Source organism: Adiantum capillus-veneris, chromosome 26 (genome assembly GCF_014529385.1).
Source record: "Adiantum capillus-veneris isolate H3 chromosome 26, ASM1452938v2, whole genome shotgun sequence".
Taxonomy (NCBI): Eukaryota; Viridiplantae; Streptophyta; class Polypodiopsida; order Polypodiales; family Pteridaceae; genus Adiantum; species Adiantum capillus-veneris.
This window is the reverse complement of record NC_140956.1, coordinates 130,693,226-130,709,542: the sequence shown is the minus strand read 5'-3', so window position 1 is coordinate 130,709,542 and position 16,317 is coordinate 130,693,226. Positions and strand designations below refer to the sequence as shown.

General features: G+C 41.7%; 1 pseudogene; it reads left to right on the top strand.

Annotated features, from left to right (window-relative positions):
• Positions 1–501: 501 nt before the first annotated feature.
• Positions 502–853, top strand: LOC147424212 (uncharacterized; annotated as a pseudogene).
• The last annotated feature ends 15,464 nt before the right edge of the window (positions 854–16,317 follow it).

Below are 16,317 nucleotides of genomic sequence, written 5' to 3'. Positions count from 1 at the left end.
CTGAACTTTGTGGGTTTTCAAATTAAGCTTGATTTGAGTGGGTTTTGGTCAAGCTATGTGTATATATTGGAGCGCCTATGGAAGCCCTACTAGCACATGGAAGGGCGTTTGAAAAGAAGTGAAGCTCTTTGAGTTATGGTCAAAAGTGCAGAGATTTCCATGGTTTTTTTCTCACTTTTTTCCTTGATTTTATTGCTTCCTTGGTGTCTTTGAGTGCAATGGAGTGTAGCAGGAGTTGTAGCGGTGTAGAGGGAAGCTAGTCGGAGCTAGTCGAGGTTGAGTGTGTGTGAAATTGAGAAAATTCGTGAGAGAAGATCAGCCCATATTATCTTGAGAGATCTATACTCTTCATCCTCTTTTCTTGGTGTTGGTTTGAGGTGTTGTAGAGGCCAACCCCCCACTCCTTCACATAAACTGGTGCCCCCACTGAGGAGAAGATAATCCTTCTAACAGGGTTTTGATCTACAGATTGGCATCCATTTGAAGATCAACTCAAGGCCTATGGCGGGAGATGGGTATGAAGTCTTCAAGGGTGGGAAAGGAGAAGATGTGGACAAGTTCATCCGAAGGATCGAATTGATTGCATTGAAGAGCAATAGGGACGATGGTGCATTCAAGGTACGTTTGGTGAGTTTGCTACTTGAAGGTGAAGCACGTGAATGGTATGAAGATAGGCTTGAAGGTGGTGTAAAGGGAGATTGGAATCTTATTTCTCATTCCTTGAGAGAAGAGTTTGAGAAGGAGGATGATCCTGAGTATTTGTGGAGAGAGCTAAGCAAGCTGCAACAAGGAGAACATGAAGACATCAATGTGCACATAAACAGGTTTGAAGCTTGTTGGAGAAAGATCATAAAGGGACTTGAAGAGAATCAAATGCCCCCTGATTTCTTGAAGAAAGATAGGTTTGTGGTTGTCTTACATCAAAGCATTAGAGACAAGGTGGAGCTCAAGGACCCAGGGACCTACAATGAGGCAGTGAAGGTTGCTAGAGAGCAATGGAGAAAGAAGGTGAGAAGGCATGAAATGGCAAATAGGGAAAGAGAAGCAAATGTACATCAAAGGGATGGTTATGCATCAACAAATAATGTGGTCGAGCCTTTGCCTTTGGATAAGCATGTTGAAAGGGAAATCCATGTAGAAGCTCCAAGAGTGGACAATAGAGGACAGGAATCCTTTCACCAGGACATTCAAAGATTGACAGAGCAAATAGGAAACCTCAACCTTGCTATGCAAGCTATCCAACAACAAGTAAGAAGACCTCAAGGAGAACGGCCTCAAAGGAATAGAGGTGATAATGTGATGTGTTACAATTGTGGGGAGAGAGGGCATATATCGCCCAATTGCAATCAACCAAGGAGAGATCCAGGAGGTATATATCCTATCATACAAAGACAAATAGGCAATTAAGGCAATGTAAATGGAAATGTGCAATCTCTCCAAGGTCAAGGACTTGCACAACAACAGGGACAAAATCAAGCTCAAGCACCTCCACAATTTAACGTAGGAATTTTGGAGGCAGTTGAGGAGGGAGATGAAGATGATGAGGTTGATGTCTTTGCAAATAAGAGAACAAGGGCACAAAAATCAGGGAGTGAAGGCCTTTTCAAAGAGGAAAGAGCAAGGACAAAGCCAAGGAGAGATGTAGATAAAGGCAAGGCACCTATGGAAGAGGCTGAAAGTAGTAAGCAGGCAAAGGTAAGGGCAAGAAGAAGGAAGATAGGCATGGATGATTTTCAGCTTGGGAAGGGTCAATCAACATACAATCTCTTAGAAGACTTGAAGAACAAGAGGGCCGACATATCATATGGGCAACTCTTGCATTTGAGCTCAAGTATGAGAAGGCACTGGCATAAACTAGCTAGTGTTAGAAGGGTGAAGGTAAAGACACGCGATGCACATGTAGTGCAGCTTCATAAAGTTACTGATGTTTTTCCTGTGGTTGATGCTTGGATACATGGAAGGAGGGTGAATAAGGCGTACATGGATGGTTGAGCCCAAGTGTGCGTTATGACAGAGGAAACAATGCAGCAATTAGGATTGCAGCTCACAGGCAAATCCTTGTTCAGTGTGAAGATGGCAAATAGTAGTAGAGTGAAATGCTTGGGAGTTATTCTTGACTTGGAGCTTAATGTTTTGGGTCAAAGGGCTGTCATGGACATTCATGTGATGCCTGCAAAGCTTGGGGCATATCCAGTTATATTGGGTAGACCTTGGTTGATTGCTATGAGGTCACGACAGGACTGGTACAGGGGATGTATTGACCTCTTTGTGGACAGGCCTAAAGAGAAGAGGATTAGATATGATATGAAAACATGTAAGGTGCTGGAAATTGATGATGAACCAGCTGTGCATCAAGATTTATCACCATCCACTTATGACATGTGTGACAGTTCTTCTAGTGCATCCTCTACATGTACTGACGATGAGGTTTATGATCAAAGTCTTCTTGATCTTGATGTAGATCTTTGTGGGATACATGTATATGATGAAAATTGTGATAAAGGGGATTCTATGAGATCAAAAAATGACCATGGGGATGATCATGATCCGAATGTACCAAAAGCTGAATTAATGGATATGCTTGCAGGTGACCTGACTAGTCGTGAGAGAGAAGCATATGATGCATTGTTTGATAAGTATCCCAAGTTGTTTGCCAAAGATTATGCTCAAATGAGGGGAACAAAGAGTGTTGTTCACGAAATAAAGCTTAAAGGAGGTGCAAAGCCTGTTGCTCAAAAGCTAAGGAGATTGGGTACCATTCAACGAAAGGTAATCGAGATAGAGGTGAGTAAGCTTTTGCAAGCTGGTTTTATCTACCTTGTGGATGATGCAGAATGGGTTTCCCCTGTGGTTATAGTTCCAAAAAAGGGAAATAAATGGAGAATATGTGTGGACTATAAGCCATTGAATGCGGCAACAAAGCGGCATCACTATCCCCTTCCCTTTCAGGATGAGATTTTGGACACTGTTGCAGGTCATGAGAGATATTCGGTATGTGATGGGTTTAGTGGGTATTTTCAAATTGGGATTGCATATGAAGATCAAAAGAAGACCAGATTTTTGACCGCATGGGGAGTGTTTTGCTATAGGGTGATGCCCTTTGGCTTGATGAATTCTTATGCGAGCTTCCAAAGTTGGATGGAAAAAGTATTGGGGCCTTACCTTGGAAGCTTTGTAAAAGTCTTTATGGATGATTTTTGTGTTTACAGTGATAGAATGCTTCATGTGAAAAATCTTGATATGGTGTTTAAAAGGATTGATGATGATGGGGGTCAACTCAATCCTTTGAAATGTAAAATTGCAAGAGCTAGAGTGATACTTCTTAGCCATGAGGTTAGTGAGAATGGGATAGCTCCAGATCCTGCAAAAGTGGAATGTTTGCTTATGATGGAGAGTCCTAAAAGTACAAAGGAATTGATGAGTTTTGTACAAAAGCTAAGGTACTTGTCAAGGTCTTTTTGTATGCTTGCTGAATATGTACACCCTTTGCAAGAAGCAACACAAAAAGACCCTTTTCTTTGGACTGAGCATGAGCAAACGGCTTTTGAGGATGTCAAGGAAAATCTATCTACATTACCTTTGATGATGCCTCCTTGTTGGGATGAAATGTTTTACTTGAGCTTGAGCGTGGGTGAGCATGCTATTGGTGCAGTATTGATGCAAAAAGGAAAAAAAAATCTTATATGAGGCCGGTTTACTACATAAGCAAAGTGAAGAATGATGCACAAAAATCTTGGCATGAGATCGAGCGATTGGTTTGGGCATTGGTAGGCTGAAATCTTATCTTATTTGTAAGCCTTTTGTGGTGTTAACATCATGTAGTTTATTGCCTCATGCACTAAGGTATCCTGGGGATAGTCCTAAATTGCAAAAGTGGATACTTAGCTTGCAACAATTTGACATGAGCTTTACTAAGGAGGATAGTGTGAGAGCAAATATGGCGGATATGCTCACTTTTAAAGAGATTCATGCAAGGAGTGAGTTGAAGAAAGATTTGGAAAAGAAGATAGCACCAATCCCAACTATGCATGCGGAGCTTCAGGATGTAGAGGGTACCTTATACTTTGACGGGGCTTTCAAAAGGAGCATTAATAAGGGCACTATTGGTTATATATTTGTGGATAAAAATGGCATCGAGTGCTGGTTTGGAAGCCAAGAAGTGGATGTAAAGAGTAATAATGAGGCTGAGTATGCAAGCCTCTATTTGGGCCTGGAAGAATGTGTCAAAAGACATGTAAGGAGGCTTTTAATCAAAGGTGATTCTATGTTGATTGTGCTGCAAGTTCAAGGTACCTGGAAGGTAAATCAAGAAGGCATGAAGGGCTGGTTTTTCAAAGTGAGGAAGTTGTTAAAGTCTTTTACTTCCTTTCAAATATGGCATGTACCACAAAATATGAATGTAAGGGCTCATGAGTTGGCGGAACAGGTGTTCACAAAGGATGTGCATGCGGTCATAATTAGAGAGCCAAGGTATCTTGGAAGGGAATCCCTCCATGAGGAAGAACATGTGTTGCAAACGGGTTTTTCAAGAAAGGGATTGGCTTCTCAACAAAGGCATGCAATCACACGAAGAGCTATGAGGTATGTCTTGATTGGAGAGCAAATGTATCACAAGGGGGCTGATGGTGTCATGAGAAGAGTTCTCTACCATGATGAAGTTTTTGATTGCTTAAAAGCATGTCATGAGGAAGGATGTGGAGGCCATTTTGGAGTGGAAATTACAAGAAGAAAAGTATTGAATGCTCAACTTATGTGGCCAAGTATGAATAGGGATGTTGTGCATTGGTGTAGAAGCTGTGACGAGTGCCAAATATATCAAAAGAGAAAGCTGATGCCTGAGCCTTTGAGACACATTGTAAGCTATGGGACATTTGAGAAGTGGGGTGTGGATGTAATTGGTCCTCTTCCAGGCACTAGAAATGGGAAGCACTACATACTTAGTGCAGTGGATTATATGACAAGATGGCCAGAAGCAAAGGCTAGTAGAGGGGCTACAAGCAAAGATGTATGCAGCTTTATCTTTGATTGCATATGTTATAGATTTGGAGTGCCGTTGGAGCTTGTAAGTGATCAAGGGAAAGAGTTTAGGAATAATCTTATCACTGAATTGGTGGAGAAATTTGAAATCAAACATAGGTATGCTACTCCTTATCATCCACAATGCAATGGGTTGGTGGAGGCATTCAATGGAGTTTTACAGAAGATATTGTTCAAGCTTGTGGAAGAACATCCAAAAGATTGGGATATGTATTTGGAGAGGGCATTGTGGGCATGTGGAGTGACTCAAAAATCATCCACAGGCTTCACTCCATTTCATTTGGTATATGGAGAAGAGTGTGTTATGCCGATTAATGTGATGCTTCCTTCGTTGGAGTTCATTTTGAAGCATAGTTTGGTTGAGAAAGATCATGTAAAAGAGAGACTGGCATCTATGCATAGCCTCTTGTTGGTGAGGCGGTCCGGGGCGGGCAACAAGAAGAGCAACCTCTAGACACCCTTCAAGGCTCCTGTGCTGCTCAATGGGGCTGGGGCACAACACAACACAAACCAAAACAACAAACCCACAGCCAAATCCCAACTACACAAGGGGCACCACCTAGTTTAAGAGCGAACTAGGACGCAAAAGAGGAGAATCGTTAGAGCAACCCACAAACAAGCAAGGAATTTACACTAACCATAACACCAATGGAACACTCTCACACACTAAAACACGAGAGAGAGAGAGAGAGAGAGAGAGAGAGAGAGAGAGAGAGAGAGAGAGAGAGAGAGAGAGAGAGAGATGGTGTACAACTTAGCTTCAACTTTATATTTTGCACAAAAAGGAACTTAGAGCTTGCGGAATCAAGTGACAAGATTTGGTTATAGCATCACTAGCACATTGTCTTAGGGTTATGGGAGCCCTCTCACCATCCACCCTCTTATAATGGTAGCCAAACAATAGCCAATGAATCACAAGCAACAAAACAACAACCTTCAATGAAACAAGTCACCTTATGAAGCTGAATGAGTTTTCCAAGCCAAATTGGAGGAGAAGCGTGAGCCTTTGGACATGAATTGCACCCAAAACTACCAGTTCATTGATGTTGGGGTAGATACAACAATGGTAGGAAGAATATCTTCTACTCGCACTCACTCAAACTAGCTCAAGCTTTTCTATGCACCAAGGTGATGGTGTATAGAAAGCTTACTCTCTCTTTACAACCAAGATAGAACTGGCGTGTGGTACGCTCAATCTAGTGTGCAATTGTATAGTGATGTCTTTTACAAGGAGGAATGGGTTCTATTTATAGGTTTTAGAAGCCTTGATTAGGATTAAGCCTAATCAATTTTATTAGGAAAGATCAAGGATTATGAATTTTTATGAATTTCAAATGAGAATGGGGTCTCTCTTTTCTCTTGAGTCACATGGATGTGGGCTCAAGTAAGAGAATTATTGATGTGGTGAAAGGAGAGAAACTTCCATGGGAGTGAGTGAATTTGGTTTACTTGTGCGGTTGCCTACTCCATATGTTGATAGTGTGGGTGCATTTTTACAAGAGAAGTTAGTTGTTAGTGGTAATAATCACTAGAATTGTTAGTGATACATTTACAATGGGTAGGATGAGTTGATTTGATGAAGGAAGAGGGGTGAATTAAAAGAGAATCATTGAGATGGTGAAGCTTTGAAGAAGCTTGAACTCACCCTTGTGTAGATTGTGGAAAAAATGACCGCTGGTCTTTTTCTTCTTCTTCGCTTCTTTACGCCGCCACCACGGTTGACCACCACGATGAAAAGAGGATTTGTTGATGAAAAATCCTCAATTTGCAGAAGTTATCATGGTTAAGATGCTGAATTTTAGATATTTTTACGAGAGGTAAATGAAATTGTAACATAGAATCAATAGAGAGAGACATGGAGAGGGTGTATGTATGTAGAGGTTCATAAAAGAACTATAGGGATGAGAGAGAAGGGTAATGGTGAAGAGGGTGGGAGAAGCCATGGAAATTTCAGGTTTGAGTGAGGGAAGGAGAGGGAGGGATGTGTAAAAGTGAGTAGGTGTGTGGAAGGGTGAGAGAAGACTAAGGGCTACTTGTGAGAAAAGTGGACAGACTGGGGTCCACTCAAAAAATCATAGCTCACCGCTGGTAGCTCCAAAAATCATGAAAACCTTTGAGGTAATTATTCAGAGCGTGGGCTACATTTTCTCTTTTGACCACCGCTCCAAATTCGGAGTGGAGATAGGTGCCAAAATTCTCACCAAAAAGCCTGTTTTTATGCCTGCAAAAGTCTTTTAGTGGCCCCCTCCTTTGTTGAATTTGTACAATGCATCCAAGAGTGAGCCCCTCCTTTGTCATATTATAATACAAAGCATCCAAGTTGCCCTTGACCCATGCATGGAGGAGGATTATTGGTGAATAAAGAAATATATACATGGTGGGACTAGTGTATGGACTATTCATGGACTTTAGCTCAATGAGCACATGGTGTTAGAATAATGAGTAAAAATAATAATAAAAATATGGAGGAGTTATGGATATGGAAAGATATTGGAATCATATGATATGGTCCCTCTTTGAATTATTTTGGGTGAAAGAGGAAAAGGTATGCAAGTAAATAATATAATAAACGTGACCAATGAGTAGAAATTAATTTTTTGTTTTCACGAAGGTGAGGGTGAAAATGTGGGAGTGATTTGTATAAAGAAAAAATATGAGGTTAGAGTATGTACATATTGGCAAAAAATATAATTATGGTGTAAGAGGATGAAACAAGGTGTACATAGGTTTAATAAAACACACACCTAAGTAGAAATATTTAAATAAAATACCAAAATAATTATAAAAAATCCCTATATCTAGGCCATATATACAATGAAATATTTACACACAAAGAGGCCACAATATACTTTTATTTTTTTATTTTTTTGGCTCAACTAGCCCAGTGACTAGCTAGCTGAGGGTTTTTAAGAAGATATGGGAAAAGCCCCCTAACTCACACATGCCTATGTACAGTGAAATGGTAGGGATAGCCATAGCGTTTGGGTGAATTTGGTAGGGTGGAGTAACTTACTATGGCAATTATGGAGAGACGAAAAATGGCTATCATTGGATAGAGAAAGTGCCATTAGATACTATGAAGACTTGGGAAGAAGAAGGGCTGATGTATTCAATGAAAAGATAAAGGAAAAAGGGCTATGTGAAGGCATGTTGGTTATGAGGTATAATAGTGCTTTGGACAATACCTTTCAAACAAAGTGGGAAGGTCCTTTTGTAGTGCATAAGGTGTATGATAATGGAAGCTATCAGCTCAAGGACTTGGATGGAAAGATGAATAAGGCAAGAGTCAATGGGATCCGAATCAGGCCTTATGTGACCAGAATCATGTGATGAAGAAAGAAATGTACATGAAACACTTGAAAGTGTTCCATGCTTGTTGGGGGGGCAATATGTGACGTGTTTTTACGGAATGATGCAAGCCACCCCAAAGACTTTGGAAAGCTAGTATCTCTGTCACTAATGATACTAGCTGGGAGACTGTAGAGTTTATATATATGCTCTACAAATAGCCTTGCTAATTCCGGTGTCTTAACCGTAGTCTTAATAAGAATGAATCGACCCATCTTGGTGGGATGGTCTACCATTACCCATATGGCATCATGGCCACGATTTTTAGTAGGTAGTCCTACTACAAAATCCATAGAGATACTCTCCCACTTACCTTGTGGAATCTCCAAAGGATGTAAAAGGCCACCTACCTTGAGTCGCTCTGCCTTATAGTTTAGTACGTACTCTTGAGCATCATGACGTTGTGACGTGTTTTTACAGAATGATGCAAGCCACCTTAAAGACTTTGGAAAGGGTTTTTTAATGCTTTTGGGTCCCTTATATGTAAATAAAGCATGCTTGTACAAAGTGTACAAAGGCGGTGTGTGCCAGCTGTCTCTACGCATGCGGGCCAGTTGTGCGGGGTGCATAGTTTTGCTGTTTTTGTACATAGACGTGTTGAGACTTGAAAGAGTCACTTAGTACTTGAAAAATATGAACAAAATGGAGTTTTTATCAGCTTGAGATCGTGAATGAGTGGGGGATATGACAGAGGAAGATCTAGCAGCAAGAAGCCCTGATTGCCGCGAGGGATAGAGGCGTTTGGGAGTAGAGCAGCCTGTCTTGCTAGTCGAGGGCCCGATGTGGTGAGTTGAGAGTGTGTCTCTCCTCAATGGGCTGATGAAAGTGGGTGCTTAGCTCTGCATATTGACCTCTCTTCATCTTGTTTTGAGGTATGGTGGCTATGGTGTGTGCAGCTCCTTGTGGTGCAGCTAGTCGAGGGTAAACTATGTGCTGCAATGCCTTGCTTGTACATATATCAAAGGGCAAGGTTTCCCCCAAGTTTTCCATCACCTTTTTTGAATTTTTTTGCTGAACTTTGTGGGTTTTCAAATTAAGCTTGATTTGAATGGGTTTTGGTCAAGCTATGTGTATATATGGGAGCGCCTATGGAAGCCCTACTAGCACATGGAAGGGCGTTTGAAAAGAAGTGAAGCTCTTTGAGTTATGGTCAAAAGTGCAGAGATTTCCATGGTTTTTTTCTCACTTTTTTCCTTGATTTTATTGCTTCCTTGGTGTCTTTGAGTGCAATGGAGTGTAGCGGGAGTTGTAGCGGTGTAGAGGGAAGCTAGTCGGAGCTAGTCGAGGTTGAGTGTGTGTGAAATTGAGAAAATTCGTGAGAGAAGATCAGCCCATATTATCTTGAGAGATCTATACTCTTCATCCTCTTTTCTTGGTGTTGGTTTGAGGTGTTGTAGAGGCCAGCCCCCCAATCCTTCACAACGTAAGACTGGCCAGTAAAATTGCCGTCGAACTAAGGTATACGTCTTATGAATACATGTATGACCAGCACTTGGACTATCGTGACACTCAAATAAGATTTGGCACCTAGTCTATGAGTCCTTTGGCACACATACTCTACCTTTGTGGAGTAAGTAGCCATCATCAATGGAAAACTTCTTCCATTGCTTAAGCTCTTCATGAGTAGGGTGGAGGTCTGTGTGTTGGAGTTTTTATCTGTACGTACAGAGACATGTTGATCTCGCTGTACTGAGACATGTGAGTGTGAGGGATCCCTTTTTGAAACTGCACTGCACACTTTAGCATATGATTGATCTTGTGCACACTTGCCACGTAATGACTCTAAAAATCCATTCTTTATTTTTGTGAAAGCAAGTGAATTAATCCGAGGCATTCAACTTACTGCATCCGCTACTACATTATATCGCCTTTGCCATATCGTAGCTTACAATCATAATCTTGAGGGATTTTGGCCCATCTAGCTTTATGGACCTTCAAGTTCTTTTGAGTAGTAAACCATTTGATACTCTCATGGTCAAAAACTACTTCAAATTCCGCATCATATAAATAGTGTCGCCACTTTTGCAAAGCATGAAGTATGACATAGAGCTTTCTCTCATAGACATAATAACTCTATTGAGATCTATCTAACTTTTTACTTTCAAAGGCTATAGGTCTTCCCTCCTGGCGAAGTACCGCACCAATTGCTTTATCACTAGCATCAGTCTCTACCACAAATGGCTTAAGTGGGTCGACGATTGCTAGGATGGGAGCAGTGGCTATAGCTACCTTGAGTTGTTCGAAACTGCGTTTTTGGGCTTCTTCCCAAGAAAAGGTCTTACCTTTTGCTTTAAGTTGATCCATCATAGGAACAACAATTTTGGCATAGTCATGGATATACTGTCGATAAAATCCAGCCATTTCTAAAAATATTTGAAGTTTCTCAACCGTGTTGGGATGTGGCCATCGAAGAATGGCAGTGACCTTGTCCGTGTCCATTTTGATGCCAGAATAAGAGATCACATGACCGAGGTAATGTATCTCTGTTTTAAATAAATTTCACTTGGTTTGCTTAGCAAACAGTGTGTGAGCTCGTAGCTGTTCGAATACTAATTGTAAGTGTTCTATGTGTTCATCTTCAATCTTACTATAAATGAGAATGTCATCAAGGAAAACCACAACAAAATTTTCAAAATAGGGACGTAAGACACTATCCATGAGTGTCATAAATGTAGCTGGAGCATTGGTTAGACCACAAGGCATAACCAAAAATGCCCGAACTGTATTCCAAAGGTAGTTTTGGAGATATCTTGCTAGGATACGCACCTGGTGGTATCCTAAACAAAGATCTATCTTTGTATAGTATCTTGCCCCATGGAGTTGATCAAACAACTCATTCACTTGAGGCAGAGGATACTTGTTCTTGATGGTTATTGTATTTAATCTACGATAATCTACGCACATGTGCATAGTACCATCTTTCTTTTTTACCAATAGAATTGGTGATGCCCAAGGCGAAGTGCTAGGTCTAATGAAACCACGAGTGAAGTAGTCAGTCAATTGACTTTCAAAATTCTTGGCTTCTTTAGCACTTATACAATAAGGTGGCTTACTCACCGGTTTAGTGCCTGTCAAGACATCTATGCCATGCTGCACATCACGTGTAGGGGGTAAACCTGGTGGTAAATCACTTGAGAACACATCACTATATTGCGTGAGTAAGTGAGTCAGCTTTTGCCGTGCAAAAGGAGAAAGTAAACTAGAGCTATGTTGGGATGGAGAATCTTGTAATTCTTGTAATTGTTTGTTTTACAACAGTTGCACTTTGCTCTATAAAATTACAATTCAGTGAGAGAACTTTGCTCGTTAGATTTGTTAACACTTTGCTTATCATTAGAACTCTTTGCACTTTGCATCTTGAGAATTCACAAGACTTGGAGACAAGCGGTAAAACAAAAAGACTTCATCTATTAAATCTGCTTTCTGCAAAATAGAAAGCTCGATTGTACATATAAGAGGTGTAGATGGTATATTTTTCTCACCAAGAAAAAGCACATATTTACCATTGGCCATGAAAGATAAGGCATTGTATTCATAACTAGTGTGCAATGTGTTTCCTAAACCATGCACCCCCTCCCATCCTAAAACTACATCAGCATGGTCCATGTTCATAACTTGGAAGTCAAGGGTCATCGTATGACCTTGAACAATAAGCTCAACCCCTTGAACTACCGTGTCCCATACTTCTTTATCTTTCCCAGACATCTGCTCCACCACATACTTATGAGAGCAGGGAGTCTGTGTAAGCTTCAATTTCTTGACTAGCTTATAGTTTAAGAAGTTATGAGTTGCACCATCCTCCACTAAAATACGGACACGTTGTTCGTTAATAGTGCCATGCATGCGAATCAAATCATGGGGGCCAAAGGTGGGCTGCCACATTGAAGCAGGCACACAACACTTGTGCTTTTTCTTCCATATGAATAACCTCTACAACACAATATTTAGGAGATGATTGTGAGGTGTTGCACCGTGTGCATGACCTTTTCTTTGCCTTGCAAAGAGGACAATCTTTCTTGTTATGTTGGTCTGAAAGACATCTAAACCACAAATTGTGTTTCTTTGCATGCTCAAAATCAGCAGTGCTGAGAGACCCACGTGGAGTATCTCGTGAGTGCTTAGGCTTCTTAGCCTCTTGTGGGCGTGGAGGGGTAGATTGTCTCTTATTCCTCTTGGAACGTGTGGGAGATCTACCTCGACATTGGCTCTTAGCCACATTGCTCTTAGCAAAAGTATTCTTAGAGTAGGGAACATTTCCTTTCCTCTCTTGGTCATCATCATATCTTTGGGCATGACTGATGGCTTTTTCCAAAGTTTTTGGATTTTGGATCTTTAGATGAAGACGATAGTCTTTGTCAAGATCCCTATTAAAACCCCGTATCTTTTGGAGTTCATCTAGACCTTCTAGTTTTAAATGATTTCTGGATACTTCGAAAGGTACTGTGTGAGAGAGAGGCCAGACATGCGGCATGCATCCCATACTAACTAATTCTTATCTTCTTCATTAGAGTCCAAAAACTCTTTGGAAAAAGAAGCTTGAAACGCAGCCCAAGACGGAGGACGAGCATCTATTGGAAATTTCATCCACCACTTATAGGCCTTGCCTTTAAGAGATAGACTTGTTTCCACAGACGTGTTTATATACGGGGTGTATCTCAATGTATGAATATCACTCCATTTGTGTAAGAATGTATTGACCGCATCCTTGTTGCGATCACGCTCTTTCCCGTGAAACTCAAGAATGGTGATATTCTTAAGTAATGCTTTGCTACCTTCTGCATCTTCTGCAGCACTTGTCTCTTGGACCCAGTGAGTCATGCAAGCTTGGTTCCCTTGAACTGTGCCACTTGTGGCTCTTTGAGTCGTCTGTGAATTCATATATTTCACAAGTAACTCCGTAAGATTGGTAACATTTTCATTGAGTGCAGAGAGGTTGCTTTCAAGTACGCTTTGGTGATGTTACAAAGTCTTGAAAGAAGCCAATTCTACAAGCCCATGATCTCCTAGATCATCATTCTCATGTATATTAGTGTCAGCAGCACCCATGGTGCCCTGATTTTGATCTATGTGCTCAAAATCAAAAGTGTGTGTAGGTGGGATGTATTCATTGGCCATGGTAAACACACACTAATGTAAAGAGAGAAAAAACGTCAATTTATACCTTGTGAAATTGAAGTCTTTGTGTTTTGTATGCTCCACAATTTGTGTTGCATGCGAATCTCACCTTGCGAGAATTATAGCGCTTCATGTGTCATTCATCGTAAGAACACCTTTGTTGCCTCTTCACAAAAACTCGTCGTTTTTATGAAGGCTTTTTCTCACTTTGAAGCTACCTCCTTGAGTAAAAAAGAATTTTTGGAGGAAAACTTGCCTTCCTCCAAGAAGTGAAAAGGAAGGGTGAAACTACTTCCTTGAAGTTTGAAACTTTTCCTTTCCTTCTAGCTTTCCTTTCAACACAAGTATGGTATCTTTCCATGTTATACACAGCAAGGGTCAATAGCTTGATGGTAAAGTGTTGGCCTCTTCCCCTCATGGGGTGGGTCCAACCCTCTTTCATGCAAGGGTTAAGCAGTCCTTCCTACGCACGTAGCCAACGGTGCCAACAGAAGCCTTCGGAGCCTTGGTGCTATCGAGTTGCCAGTCAAGTTTTCCTTGGTCGCCCGCTATGGGAGGCGTAGATGGTTGTCGATGTCTACCTTCTTTTTGCTGCACAACGGATACGTCTCTGTCTGCAGAACGTGGGAGAGAAGCAACGTGTCGCATGCACATGCAGCCTGCTTTTCTCCTCCTCCCAAAAAATAGCTCGGGTACGTCGCTGTCTGTAGAATGTGGGAGAGAAGGAGAACGTCTCATACACATGCAACCCGCTTTTTCCCTCCTCCCAAAAAAATATCTCGGATACGTTGCTGTCTGCAGAACGTGGGAGAGAAGCAGCACGTCATATGCACATGCAACCCGCTTTTCCCCTCCTCCCAAAAATAGCTTGGATACCAATGAAAGAACGGTGGTAATGCGTGTGCTAGTCTCCACCCAACTGTGCTATTTTATAGCCTCCCCCTAGCGAACACACTATCCAATCGTGCGCTGTGGAGGGCATAGAAGGGGCGGCTGCGTTCGGCTGTCGCTGTTTGTCCACACCATTGCGTGCAGTAAACTGTGTCTGCCTTCTTTCTGCTACTCAGCGGGTGGTGGTAATACGTGTGCTAGTCTCTACCCAACCGTGCTATCTTATAGCCTCTCCCTAGCGTACACACTGTCCAGTCATGCACTGTGAAGGGTGTAGAAGGGGCGGTTGCGGCCGACTGTTGCTGTTTTTCCACACGTGCTACACGAAGTAAACTGTGTCTGCCTTCTTTTTGATGCACAACGGATATGTTGCTGTCTGCCGAACGTGGGAGAGAAGCAGCACGCCGCATGCACATGCAACCCCCCCCTCCCCGCTCCGCTTTTCCCCTCCTCCCAAAAATAGCTCGGATACCAATGAAAGGGCGGTGGTAATGCGTGTGCTAGTCTCCACCCAACCGTGCTACCTTATAGCCTCCCCCTAGCATACACACTATCCGACCGTGCCGATGGCCTTGCCTGTAGGACCCATGTCCTTACATCTATGATGGAAGTAACACACACCGAGGTGGTGCTTGAATGCTGTATCACAACTTCCATGTGGCAACAGACGTTTGGTCCACATGACTTAGTGCATATGCACGGATCTCTGCAAGGGCACAAGGTGCGCATCTTGGTAGATGACGGTGCCACTCACAATTTCATTAATTATGCATTAGTGAAAAAACTCAAATTGCCCCAAACTCCGAGTTCCCATTGCTACAAGGTAGCAATGATGAATTGTTATGATGCTGAAATATGGAATACTCAAGTCCGAGCTGTATAGTTGGAAATACAAGGCTATTCCACATCCTTGGATTTTCAAGTTATGAATATGGAGAGGGTAGATGTGGTACTTGGTAGGGAATGGTTGCATATCACCTAAGACCATCACTGAAGCGTAGCTACCAGGACAACAGCTTGATGTTTGAATCCCATGGTGCACATGTGTTGTTGTTAGGAGAGAAGGATGTGCCTTCCTCACCACTAATATGTACAGCCGAGCTTATGTAGCTCGTTTCTAATAATGAAATAGATAAAGTTTTGTTGTGTTACTCATTGTCTCGCTTTCTTTCCAATATTGACTCTGTTGAACATTCCTAACACCGTATGCTTCTCTCTCACCTCTTCCACCAATGGCTACTTCTCAACAAGCAAAGGTTGCTAGTGACTTACAGAATTTATTAAAGGAATTTCATGATGTTTTTTCTAATGATTTACCATCAGGATTACCGTCGACACGATTGGTGCAACATAGCATCGACGTGGTTGCAAGTAGTAAAGCAATCAGCAAACCACCCTACAAAATGAGTTATTCTAAAGCTGTTGAGGTGGAATGTCATCTTGTTGACTATCTTAGTAGAGCATTTATCCAACCCTGTTCTTCACCATGGGCTTCTCCTATCCTATTAGTGAAGAAAAAGGATGGTAGTATGCGCATGTGCGTAGACTACCGTGGCTTAAATGCGGTTACTGTTAAGAACAAGTATCCATTGCCACGCATGGATGAGCTGTTCGACAAACTCACTCATGCTCGTATTTTTACGAAAATTGACTTACGGTCAGGTTATCACCAGTACATATTTGACTTGCTGATATACCCAAAACTGCATTCCAAACAAGGTTTGGACAGTACGAGTTTTTGGTTATGCCTTTTGGGTTAACCAATGTGCCCGCAACATTCATGACACTTATGGATAGTGTCTTGAAACCGTACTTGGGCAAATTTGTTATCGTTTTTCTTGATGACATTCTAGTATACAGTGCTTCTGAGGAAGAATACTTACAACATCTAAGGCAGGTGTTCGAATTGTTACAAACAAATCAATT